This window comes from Myotis davidii, unplaced genomic scaffold (assembly GCF_000327345.1).
Source record: "Myotis davidii unplaced genomic scaffold, ASM32734v1 scaffold334, whole genome shotgun sequence".
Lineage (NCBI taxonomy): Eukaryota > Metazoa > Chordata > Mammalia > Chiroptera > Vespertilionidae > Myotis > Myotis davidii.
In genome coordinates this window covers 2,421,969-2,436,008 of record NW_006285797.1, presented here as the reverse complement: position 1 = coordinate 2,436,008, position 14,040 = coordinate 2,421,969, and the positions used below count along the sequence as shown (strand labels likewise).

Sequence of the window (14,040 nt, the reverse complement as noted above, 5' to 3'; positions counted from 1 at the left end):
TCTTATAATTGATGGTATCTTAGATTTGATGAAAACACATAAATTGTACTATTTTTTGTGCAAATTGAAAGGCAGTTAATTAGAAGGTGGCTGTGGGGTGGGCCTGACATGCCCTGGAGCCAACCTCCTGCAGCCCCTCCCTGACCGGCTGCACTGATGTCTGCAGAGTGAGCGGGATCCCTCCCTCAGGTGAGGTCCTTTGGTCTGGCCTGTGGGGATGGGGCCAAAACTGGCAGTCTGACATCCCCTGAGGGATCCCAGATTGCAAGGGGGTGGTTCTCGGGTGACGCACCTGGGAATTGGACGCACTCTGTTTCCAGGGTGCATCACCCAAGAACCACTGCTACCAAGTCACTGCGTCACTGCAGTTTGGCAGCTCCTGTGTTGAGTGTCTGCCCCCTAGTCGTCATTGTGTGTCATAGCTACCAGTTGGACGGTTGGTGCGTCAGACAGTCGCTTAGCCTTTTATATATATAGATATATATAGATTACATACAATATTCTCATTCATGGTTGAATTGGGTCTAAATCCTGTACTCCCCCCCCGCCCCAGTAAATTGCTTTACCTTATGTTACAGAAACAGACTTTTTGTTCCTTCTCCAAATGTTCTCTCTCCCTCTTACACACACACATATATTCTCTTTCTTCCTCTCTCATTCTCTTTCAAATGGTCTTAAATTTTAGTACAAACTACAAATATCCTGATTATAACATGCTCTGCCTTATGTCAAGTCTTATCCTTATTTTGAGTTGGTAAACTTCATCTATCTAATGTGTTAGTCTCCTCTCTCCTGCTAAATTACTCACTTCATCTATTTTGCTCAATTCCCTTTTATCCACAATCCTTTAGAATCAGTTGCTTTGACACTGGGGAAGAAACTAAGCTTCTTTCTTAAATATTTGGTAAATTGGACACATTAATTCTGACTGAAACAATAAAGGTATTTTAACTTTTATTGAGCAACTTAGCTCTCCTAGGCCAATACTTATCAAATTGAGCACGCCACCTCAAATACTTAGCATCAGTTTTACTTGAAGAAGTAGGGCATTTAGCTTTTTCCTCCCTGGCTGCTTGAAGATCAAACTTCATCATGAATGACACGATAACTATCCGGACCAGGAAGTTCATGACCAACAGACTACTTCAGCGGAAGCAAATGGTCATTGATGTCCTTCACCCTGGGAAGGCAACAGTACCCAAGACAGAAATCCGAGAAAAACTAGCCAAAATGTATAAGACCACAACTGATGTCATCTTTGTGTTTGGATTCAGAACCCGCTTTGGTGGTGGCAAGACCACTAGCTTTGTCATGATTTATGATTCCTTGAATTATGCAAAGAAAAATGAACCCAAAAACAGACTTGCAAGACATGGCCTATATGAGAAGAAGAAGACCTCAAGAAAACAGAGAAAGGAACGCAAGAACAGAATGAAGAAAGCCAGGGGACTGCAAAGACCACTGTTGGTGCTGGCAAACAGAAGGAGTAAAGATTCTTCAGTGACTTTATCTATGATGGTTGTGCAGATTTTTCATGAGAGGATCAATAAACTATAAGCTTAAGAAAAAAAAGCAGTAGGGCATTTAAAAATGTAGATTAAAGTCCTTGAAAAAAGTATTTTTTATATTAAAACAAATGTGAAAAGATTATGGAATAGGATGAGATATTCATTTGTATTTTTAAGGTAAAGTTTTATGAAGTTTGGAGCTGGTGGTAGAAACCATAGACTTGGAGCAAGACTTCGAATCCTAGCTCCATTTTTCTCTAACTGTGTGTCCTTGGGCAAGTGGCTTAACCTCTTTGTGTCTTAGTTTCTCAGTCTCCTCATTTATAAAATGGAAATCATAATATTGTCTGCCTTATAGGGTTATGAGCATAAATCACAAGTATAAGTTAAATGTTGGAACAGTGGCTGGTACATGGTGAGCTCTCACTAATGTTACCTATTTTCATTTTGATTTATACTTCCTGATGTCCCAGGGCAAATTTTTTGGCTCTCCTTTTTTGTTAAGGTATCTTGGCATAAAAGTTTGAGAAGCCCTTCCCCAGGATCCTCTCCAATATGTTGCGCTTGCCTCTCTCTGTTGGTCTTTTGTAATGTTTCAGGAATGTATTGTTTTCTTTTTTTGCAACACGATGAAAAACAAAGAGTAGCTGTTTTAGGAATTTGGAAAGGGAAAGGGAGTGTCCCTCAGTTTCATTCATATTTAAAATAAAATAACCTAATAATTGGGAGCAGTGTGCCATGGTGAAGATTTCGGAGGTAGGGAAGTGAAAATTTTCAAAGTCTCAACTCTCCTTGGGACCAATATTTGGACACACTGGTCATAAAATATGAAGTCTGTAATTGAAACTTTCTCTTGTAAGACTTGGGATATGTGTAGTCTCATCTGGTTATGGCTCATTAGGGAATAAATTTTCTGACGCAAATGAGGTTTTAAAAAAAGCATAGTGTCTCTTTATTTGGTTAACATTATTTCTGCAGTTTGTTTTCCTTGTCAGCTTTAAAAGGAAGAGAGAAAAAGCAAAGCACCCTGCCACACTGCCAAAACTTGGCAGAAGAATTTCAGTGAGCAAAAATTTTCCACCTTCAGCAATGTTTGAAGTAGCTGCACAGTGGGGCCCCACAGGCTATTTTTGGTGCATCAAAACATATCATGTAAAGTTTAGAAGGCTCAGGTGCCTGAAAGCCAAAGGAAAAGACTAGCGTAGAACTGGAGGCGCCTGTCCCCTGTTCTTTCTTGCCTCTTCCATCTGATATTATCTTTGGCTCAGTGGTTCGGGAATCAGAGAATCAGAGGCCAGACCCTCCATTTACCATTGACATTGCTGGACCCTACTCTGCCATCACCACCACCTAGGACAGGAGCAGCCTAAGAAATTGGAGAGCAGTGGGAGCTACCCTTCCTTTGCTACCCTCCTTTACTTACCCATATTTTCTAGGCTTGTGATTTTTGCAACTAGAAATAAATATCTTCTAAGTTCATGATTTTTGCCACTAGAAATGAAAGCACATGACTATTGACCATAACTCATAGTAAATGAGTGCCTGTGAGTTGCCATGTTCGATACTAAACTCACACCATTATAGAGCAGACATCATTCTTTCTATATCAAGGGTGAACTTGAGGCTTAGAGGAAAAAGTTGGGTAAATTATTCAAGGTCACAAGTAAGTCGTTGTATTAGTCAACTTTTCCAAAAAAACAGGACTAATAGGAAATATGTATTTATTGTGAAGAATTGGATCAGACATTTATGGAAGCAGAGAAGTCCCATAAAAAGATTATATCCTCTATCTGCAAGCTGAGAACCAAGAAAGTGAGTGGTGTAATTCAGTCCAAGTCCAATGGCCTGTGAACCAGAGAAGCTGATATCATAAGTCCCAGTCCAAGGTCAGGAGAAGATGTCATGAGATGCCCCAAGTCGTGTAGTGCGGCAGGAAATAAAAGGGATGACTTCCTTCTTCTCCTGGCTTTTGTTCTATTCAGGCCCACCCATACCAGGGAAGGCAATTTACTGTGTCTGCTGATTCAAATACTAATATTATCAGGAAACACCCTCACAGACACACCCAGAAGTAATGTTTAATCTGGGTACCCTGAAGCCAGTCCAGGTGACACATAAAGTTAACCATCACTAGCCAGAGGTTCCGGATGTTGGAAAATATTTGACCATTGCATCGAGCCTGTTATATCAAGTTGCTATCAATGAATAACTAACCACATCATACAAAGGGCACATTTGTTTCTGAAGTGTCTGTGGGTCATCCTGAGGGTTGAGAATCTATGTTGGCTGATGTAGGCTAGGTGGCTGGCTGGGGTATGTGCTCTATGTGCCTCTTATGTTCTGTCTGAGATCAGCAGGTTAGCCTGGACATGAATAAGATGGAAACTGGAAGTACACAAGGTTTCTTAAGGCCTGTGCTTGGAACTGGCATACTCACTTCTGCCCCGTTCCATTGATCAATGAAAGTCACAAGGCCAAGCCCAATGTCAAGTAGCAAAGAGATGATATTCCACCTCTACGGGTTGTAGTGGATGCTGTGCTGCACCTCCTCATCCCCCTTTCAGAACCACTTATTCCCTCATCTGCCAGGAATGTTTGTTGATGATGGCTCACAGATATCTCCACCCCTGACTCCCACTTCAACCCTCAATTCAGGTTCCCCATCCCCACTGTCTACCAGGAACTGCCCTCAGCTGAAGGATACTCCTTTGCCCAAAGGTGCCCTTTGAGCAACTCACGTGCAATGACTGGTCATATGTGAGGGCACAAAGACTTGGACCCCTTGCCTCAATTCAAAACATTTATGAAGGGCTCTCCCAACTCCAGGGCTTCCCATTGGGTTGGCTGAAGCCTCAGTCCCATTTTTCTCTCTGTCTAATCTTGCTTCCCTCACTCTGTTAAAAGTTCTGTTCCTAAGAACACTCCTCAATAATTATCACCTGCAAATCTAACCTTCCACCTGGGAGGAATTCCAAAGACAATGGCCAAGGGCATGGATAGAATATAGGATAGAATCATACCCAATCTATAATAATAAAAGCATAATATGCTAATTAGACCAGACAGCCGAATGTCCTTCCAGACAAAGTCGTGGCGGCCGGCAGCGGTGGCGGGGTGATGGCAGCACCTTCCCCTGATCAGCCCAGTTGCTTCCTGCAGAGGGAGGCCAGACTGTGGCTTAGGCCTGCTCCCATCAGTAGGACATCCCCTGAGGGCTCCTGGACTGTGAGAGGGGGCAGGCCATGCTGAGGGACCCCCCCTCCCCAGTGCACGAATTTTTGTGCACTGGGCCTCTAGTAACACAATATTACCATACCTTTGCAGTTAACAACTAGGCTAAACTGCATGCCAACTTAAAAAAAAAAAGCATGAATTAGAGAGAACACTGAATCTCTGTCTGAAATGCCCTAATATGTATTTAAATCATTGATATTAGACCTCAAAATATATTTGAGATGAAACTCAGTTTGTAAAGGTAGGTAGTCCTGAAGAGTTGTGGGCAAATGGAAACTTCATAAATTGAATTACATTCTAAGTGTTGGTAGGAGTTTGCTACTCCAAAGTGAAAAATGCAGTGAATTATTTTGTGGATAATCACTTTAATAACATATTGATTTTTCTGTGTCAGGTTTTATATATCAGCACTTTATTTCATTTTTATAAACCCATTTCAGATTTTTATGATCCCATGTGTGAAATTATAGCATGTTGTCACACATTTATTTTTGGGCTCTGATTCTTAGTGGATTTCCTTTGCATTAATTTTAAACTGATATGAACCTTAGCAGATTGAAGGGACTCCGGAAAGATCTGGGGGCAGGATTGTTGGAAATGGGTACTATGGAATAAAGAGTAGAGCAGATGAACAGCCCAGGAGAAGGAACTTTGGGCCAAGCAGTGCTTCTACAGTAAACAAGCAGGAACACAGAAAGTAGATACTTGCCCTATTCAGGGACGGGTATTAAGAAAACAGCTACAGCAGAAGAACAAGTCAGTAGGAAAATCAAGTGTTGCAATCAAATATTGCCTACACGCTCTTTGTGATCTGCAGGTTGAGAAAGACAAGCTGGGCCAGAAAGCATGTCAGAACACTGGTGGCTGGGGAGCTGGAGGCCCCCATGTCAGGAAGCAACAAGCTCAGAAGAGTGATAGATTCAACAAACATTTATTCAGTACTTATGGTATGCAAGTCATGTTTACATTCATTGTCCTCCTACTTTCCTGGGAAGGTTGTGGCTCTCTGATATGTTTACTATATCAGCCAGGGTCCAGAACATATTCTTGATATTTTAAACAGAGAGAATTTCGTTTAAGGAATTGGTTACACAGGAGATGACAGAGCTAAGAAGCCTAAAGTGGACCATGTGAAATCCTTGAGATTAAGAGCAGGAAGGTGCTACCACTGCCTAAAGCTTAAAAATCAAAAAGATCCAGGCTCACCAGGCAGAAGCTGGGGTGATAGTAGGCCTTGCAGTAAGAGTAGGTTTATAGAAGAGACAGTCACTGCCAGAGATAAGGCCTGAAGCACAAAGACAGGGGGAGAAATTCCCTGGCTTCTCCTTTTCTTGCCTCTGAAGTGGGGATAATGGTGGTTTTTAGTTGGATTAAATGGGAAAATCTGTGTCTAACCTGTATGTTCTAGGCCTCATCACAGAACAAGGTCTCACATTCTTTTTTGGGTGTGTTTTTTTGTTGTTAATTCTCACCTGAGGATATTTTTTCCCCATTGATTTTTAGAGTGCAGAAGGGCAAGGGAGAGACAGAGAGAGAAACATCGATGTGAGAGACACACCGATCGGTTACCTCACACATGCATCCCTACCTGGGAGGGGAATAGAGCCTGCAACAGAGGTACGTGCCCTTGACTGGAATTGAACCTGATGCCCGTCAGTCCTCAGGCTAATGCTCTATCCACTGACTGAAACCAGCTAGGGCTCACATTATTTGTATATTTCAATTTTTATGGCATGAATTTTGACTTGACTTCAGGAGATTAACTCCTTTCAAAGTATTTCCAGTTATTTCTAGACATCCTCAAAGAAGTTCCCTTGCCAACTTGTTTCTTTTGCAGTTGCTGTGGGCTTCTGTCCTGTTATTTTTTTCTGCCCTAGCTCCCACATGTCTAGCATCTGCTTGCAAGGCCGCTTGCTGAGGTTTCGCCAAGGCTGAAGTTTATCCAGGGTCACTGTCCATCAGGATAACATAGCCCATGCCAAGGGCGTTGACTCTTAATGCTCCCAGAGAGCCTGGTTCCTGGGAAGCCTCCATGTGGCTTGTTTCTGTGGCGAGGAGGGGAGAATGGCCTGCTCTGGCTCTAAGCTGTCTCAGTCACAAATATGCAGAGCCTCTCAGAGTCGCTCTAACGAGTTCCTCACCTGGTGTCACATAAAAACAAAACTCACAGAGGTTCTGGAACTTGCTTCCACCCTCTCCGCTAAAGGGATATCTCGGCCAGGGCTTGGAATGGGAACAGATGCCTTGCCACTGCTCTCCCCCAAACCCCACACCCTCCTGCTTCTTCCATTTTCCACACGGAAGCTCCTATATACATATCAACCACTGTGGGACGGAACAGGGAGTGAAGTAGGGAGGAGAGGTCTAGATGCCCTTGGCCTATGAATCATTCCTGGAACAATACTTGGAATGTGGTATATTCTCAATGAATGGTAATTATCATATAAAGAAGAACCCCCATTTCCTACCATTCAGATGCTACAAGTCTTCCAGTTTCAGTTTAGATGTCAGTTCTTACAAGAATCCTGGCTGTAATCGCTTCAGTATGAAGTGGCTCTCCCTCTGTGTGAGATTCCTAGGGCTGCAGTACAAAGTACCAAACGCTGGCTTGCTCAAAACAACAGAACCGTATTCTCCCACAGCTCTGAAGGCTGCAGGTCTGAAATTAGTGTGTTGGCGGGGCCATCTTATCGCTATCTGCTCTAGGGGACATTGCTTCTTTGCCTCCTCCTGGCTTCTGAGGTTCTCTGCAAACGTGTTGTTTCTTGGTTGGTAGCGGCATCACCCAAACTGTCTTTGTTGTTTCATGGATGGCTTCTTCCTGTTTGTCTTCATCTTCACAGGATGTTCTCCTCTCTTATAAGGACACCAGTCAGAGTGGATTTGGGCCCACATCAAGGAACTCATTTTAACGTAATTATGTTTGCAAAGACCCTATTTCTAAATAAGGACACATTCCGAGGTATTACGGGTTAGGACTTCAAAATACCTTTTTGAGGGACATAATTCAACTCCTAGTATCCTCCAATAATCTAAAATCTAATAGCAACAACCTTATTTCTCTTTTGACATCTATCACATTCTAGCTTCATTTTTAGCAATTTATATTTTGTTTCCCCTTACAACACTGAACACTCCTAGGGCAGTATCTATTTTTGTGCCCTGACAATACCTGCCTGACCATAATAAGTTCAGTAGTTAATAAATGCTTGGGCTCTCTTCCTGACTCACAACCAATCCATTAGACTGGGGTAGGCTGCTACCTTGCTTGGTATGTGTATTTCTGAGTTTCTTGTGTTTTTGGCTCTTTGGTCGATTTCTTTTCTGGAAAAAATATAGATTAGGAGGATGGGCTTGGCTAGCTGAGATCGCCAGTTACAGCCTGCCTCAGGTGGTTAAATATTTATGTTTTCTGGAAGTGAACAGCAGACTTCACTTTACCAGGGGAAATAATCTTATTTGTCTCCAGTTTATGTCTCTTTTTCATTTTCAGCATCCTGATAATATCCTTAGTTACAGTTGCTATGGAAGTACTGTAGAGTTTCCTGCAGTGCTGGGTGGGGTGGTGCCTAGAGTCCTCTTCAGTGCAGATTTATGATGATGCCCAAGCCATGGGTTTCACTTGCTAGTTTTATATCTTAGTAGTTGCTTGTTATCAGGGGAGTGATATACATTTATTTTGGTCCCCTGATTTATCATACTGATTTTTTTTTCTTTTTCATTGGTTCTGGAGTACTTGTTGTCTTCTTAAATACTCAACCAATGATATCACAGAATGTAAAGGCAGGGCCAGCCACATCTTCTTGTCCTGAATCAGTGAACAGATGCAGTCCCTCCATATCAATGGTGAGGGGCTATGCCGGCTTATCAAAACACTTGAAATCTTTTAAGGATGTACAGTTTCAGAATTGAGACTAAGAGGAGGAAAGAAAACAGTGCTATATGGAGACTTGGGCTCCGGTTGCTTCTATAAAATGGAAATAGTAATAGTAATAGTAATAGTAATAGTAATACTAATAGTAATACATGTCCCACCCACATAATAGAATTGTTATAAAGGCCACATGATTAATGTATGTGAAAACAATTTATAAGCTATATTGTGCTATAAATGCTCCCAAATGTCATTGTGAATCACAACTAAAATATTTTTTTAAAATATATTTTTATTGATTTCAGAGAGGAAGGGAGAGGAAGAGAGAGATAGAAACATCAGCTAATAGAGAATCATTGATCAGCTGCCTCCACACACCCCCTACTGGTGATCAAGCCCACTGCCTGCACACGTGCCCTTGACTAGAATCAAACCTTGGATCCTTGAGTCCACAGGCTGACGCTCTATCCACTGAGCCAAACCAGCTAGGGCTCAACTGGAATCTTAATAGTCTGGCTCTGCCTTTGACCTGGGTGACCATGGGAAGTAATAATCTCCCGTGAAACAATGAGATATCATCTCACAACTGTCAGAATGGCCATCATCAATAAATCAACAAACAGCAAGTGTTGGTGAGAATGTGGAAAAAAGGGAACCCTCATGAAATGTTGGTGGGAATGCAGATTGGTGTGGCCACTGTAGGAAACAGTATGGAATTAATTTAAAAAATAAAAATTGGAACTACCTTATGACCCAGCGATTCCACTTCTAGAAATACATCTGAAGAAACTGAAACACTAATTCAAAAGAATATATGCACCCCTATGTTCACTGCAGCGTTATTTATAATAGCCAAGATTTGGAAGTGGCCCAAGTGTCCATTAGTAGGTGAATAAATAAAGAAAGCTGTGGTACATTTACACAATGGAATATTATTTGGCCATAAAAAAGAAGAAAATCTTAACTTTTTCATCAGCATGAATGAACCTGGAGAATATTATGCTAAGTGAAATAAGCCAGGCAGAGAAAGACAAGTACCATATGATTTCACTTATATGTGGAATGTAATGAACAAAAAACTCCCGTAACAAACAAAATAGAAACAGACTCGTAGAGACAGAACCAACTGACAGCTGTCGGAGGGGAGGGGGATTAGGGGGTTGGATAAAAAAAGGTGAAGAGATTAAGCAAAAAAGAAAACACCTCATAGACACAAACAACAATATGGTGATTATCAGAGGGAAAGGGGAGCGGGGGCAGGTAGAAGACGGTAAAGAGGGGGCATAAATGATGATCAAAAGATACTTGACTTGGGGTGGTGAACACAATACAAAATACAGATGATGTATGATAGAATTATACATCAGAAATCTATATAATTTTATCAAGCAGTGTCACCCCATTAATTCAATTACTCCCCCCCCCACACACACACACATATCTCTGATGAAGACCTGAGTTGGCCTCTTTACTAAACAATCTGAACAAATGCTCAGGTCATTTTGCATCATTTTCAAGGTCATCTTTTTAGGAAGGAAGTTGTAATATGACCTTAATTATCAGGTTGAAGAAGAGGAAAAATTTTGATTTTTTTGGATATCTTTTTCAAGTTAGTTCTTTAATATCAAGTCTTTCTGATGCATCTATACTTGTTTGGCATATTAGCATGTGCTATTGTAATTTTGCTCCTTCGCATAGTTGTGTTTTTTTGTTTTGTTTATTTGTTTTTGGTATGTGCTTTGGTTTAGGGTAGACACTCAGCCACCTATTAGAACACATTTAGACATGGAGACTGACAATTCTAGGGAGACGTTCTGAATACACTTAGTGGTTTGATTCATGTATCTTAGTTTAAAAAAAATCTGTTAATTTATTCTGGAGATGCTCTAAAATGGATGTCATTACAATTAAACAATTCTTAATAAAGAATATTCTGCCGCCGAAACCAGTTTGGCTCAGTGGATAGAGCGTCGGCCTGCGGACTGAAAGGTCCCAGGTTCGATTCCGGGCAAGGGCATGTACCTGGGTTGCGGGCACATCCCCAGTAGGAGATGTGCGGGAGGCAGCTGATCGATGTTTCTCTCTCATCGATGTTTCTAACTCTCTATCTCTCTCCCTTCCTCTCTGTATAAAATCAATAAAATATATTTTTAAAAAAAAAGAATATTCTGCCTGACAACTCTAGATACATTTATTTATTATGCAGCTTTTCTGGGAGCACTTTTTCTTTTCTATTGGATATTTTGGAGTGGCATTGGTTATGGAAGCATTTTCAGTTTGCTCATTTGGAACAAATTTTGTGTGTTGAATGCAATTGGTTTCTAGAACTGCCGCATTTTCCAAATACAATTATAATCTGCCCCCGCTGCCCCCATTTACTTTCTTCTGCCAGCATGTTGTCCAGCTCTTCTTTAAAGGGCTGTCAGAACTGGGTCCACTCATCATGCACAGGAAACGGGCTTCTTGCCCACTCTTACCAAAGTAGAAAGATAATTTGATTTTTAAATTATAAGAAAAGAAGAAACCGAACTAATTTCTCCTCCTCTGAGACTATTATTATGAGACATTTAAATAAGTGAGATACCCAGAAACGAAAGGAAAAGCTGCAATTTTCATGGTTTTGAGTAAAAATTTCAATGACAGCAGAATTTCCATTTTACTTTACACATCAAGTAACTATCTTGTGAGTCAGTATAAATACATCAAGAAACCAAGGCTCCCTGGAAGACAAGAGTAGTTTCATGTGGGCGGACAAGTATTTAGGCAACTCAGCATGAAAACTGGGCCATATGCTCAGGACTATTTCTCTATATTTAGATTTTTGATGCCAATTCTATCTCTGTCTCTAGAAAATAAATCCAGAAGACCTTCAAAGACAACAATGAAGAACTCATTTTACTAAAGTGCCAATACTGCCAGCTCTAAAAAAGAACAAAATTTTCAGTTTATCTAATCAAATAATCATCTTGACAATTTTTGCAGCCATAGTTGTTTATGGAACTGACAGAAGTGACCATTCGTTTAAGATAAAGTCCAGCATTAGTTAAACATACACTATATAGTGCACATTTGATTTAACCACATGGATGGTTTACCCCAAAAATGTTCTCCATAAATTGCTGAGGAAAGAAATAATTCATTGCTGTTGAATGATCTGGTTGCCTGCCTCGATCTTCTGCTTCACTATGGTTGTTTATGCAGACTTTATTAGAATAACATTTTATAGGGTAAAAATAGTTTATCCTGCCACAGCTTTCTCCATTTGCCTGTTTCAAACTTTCTCTTTCATTTTTGATTGGTACCACGTTGGAACTATCTCTTTATGATTCAACTTTTGCATTTGTGGAGAAGATAAAATAACACCTCTAAAATAATATAAGGTTATTGCAATGATTAGTGGAACAGTGCAGAAAACTTCACACAGGGCCTGACATATAGTAAGTGCCCAATAAATCTTAACCTGTCTTGCCCTAGCTGGTTTGGCTCAGTGGATGGAGCATTGGCCTGTGGACTGAAGGGTCCCAGCTTTGATTCCGATCAGGGGCACTTACCTGGGTTGCACACTTGATCGTTGGGGGCATGCAGGAGGCAGCCATTCGATTCTTTCTCATCATTGATGTTTCTCTCTCTCCCTCTCCCTTACTCTCTGAAATCAATAAAAATATATTTAAACAAATAAATCTTACCTGTCTTTACTTTTACTATTAAAGATGTGAACTTGGAAGTCAATAAACATTTGTTAATTCTTTAGTTATGAAAGACAATGTCTTGATATAAGTCTGCAAATGCTCTTATAATGAATATAGTGCCTCTACATGCAAAGTGAAATATAGATTTTAAACAATTACCCTCATTAATTATTCTATATTTTCTTCTTTTTTAAAAAAATATATCTTTACTGATCAGAGAGGAAAAGGGAGAAAGAGAGATAGAAACATCAATGATGAGAGAGAATCATTGATTGGCTGCCTCCTGCACATCCCCCACTGGGGATAAAGCCCAAAACCCAGGCATGTGCCGTTGGCTGGAATTGAACCTGGGACCCTTCAGTCCACAGGCTGACACTCTATCCACTGAGCCAAACCAGCTAGGACATTCTAGATTTTCTTTACCTTCCTGGTTTATATATGCTTTGCAGCAGAGCTTGATGCACAAAGATTTACTTAGCTTGGGTATTATTTTTATGGCCATTTTCCCCCTTTTTTTGGGTACTCATTGTCTATGATGATAAGAATTTGGGTACAAATAGTTTGTTTGGGAGGTGATCTCAGCAAGCATGATCAGGAATGGGAAGGTAAGACTGGCAAGAGAAGAATGCCATTAAGGTACCTTGATAAACAGGTTACTGGTGAGGGCTAGTGGGCTCCATCCTCCTGGGGTCCCTCTGTGAGACTGCATAAACCTGTTGACTTTGAGCCACTTCATCCATTTAGCTCAGTACCATACAAATCCTATCACTTTCTAAGAGTGTTACCACATGAAAAGTTTGGGAAGCTTCCTATAAAGAATCATGGAGAGCCCTGACTGGTTTGGCTCAGTGGATAGAGCATCGGCCTGCGGACTGAAAGGTCCCAGGTTCGATTCCAGTCAAGGGCATGTACCTTGGTTGTGGGCACATCCCAGTAGGGGGTGTACAGGAGGCAGCTGATCAATGTTGCTCTCTCATCGATGTTTCTAACTCTCTATCCCTCTCCCTTCCTCTCTGTAAAAAAAAAAATCAATAAAATATATTTTTTAAAAAAAGAATCATGGAGAGAAATGTAACCTGGAGGAAGGAAAATTTAAGTTAAGCAGTATGGTCAGAGGGTGTGAGGCCAGACGTTGGAGACATACGGTTTTTGTATACATGAAAAACTGTCCAAGAAAGAGAAATTCAGGTAAAAGCAGTGTCAATCGTTGGAAAACACAGGGAGGCAAATAAAAGCGCTGTCTGAGTAAACAGAACTACTTGTGAGGGGCAGCACGCTATCTCATTTAATTCTTAGAAGAATCATGTGAATTGGAATCTTTACTTTTCCCCTCAAACCACAACTAAACTATTTTGCAGATGATAAAATGGACATTTCAGAGATTTTGCTATTCACCCAGGGTCGCAAAGCTAGTTATTGCCAAGTGCAAAGATTAGAACTTGAATTTGTTTGATGTTGGAGCCCATTCTCCTTCCTTCATTTCAGACTAAATTATTCTCTCTCCCAGGAAGTGTTCAAGCAGAGATTGGTTGCCTACTTGGAAATTAAGAGGAATTCCTATAGCGTGGGACAGAACCAGATGACTCTCAAACTTTTTGCAGTTAATGACTTAATAGTACTGTGGAATAAGTGTCATATGCTAGACCAGGGGTGGTCAAACTTTTTGACTCGAGGGCCACAATGGGTTCTTAAACTGGACCGGAGGGCCGGAACAAAAGCATGGATGGAGTGTTTG

At 40.9% G+C, this 14,040-nt stretch overlaps 1 pseudogene; it reads left to right on the top strand.

The window, feature by feature from the left end:
• Nucleotides 1-1,062: 1,062 nt before the first annotated feature.
• LOC102752524 lies at nucleotides 1,063-1,490 on the top strand (annotated as a pseudogene).
• The last annotated feature ends 12,550 nt before the right edge of the window (nucleotides 1,491-14,040 follow it).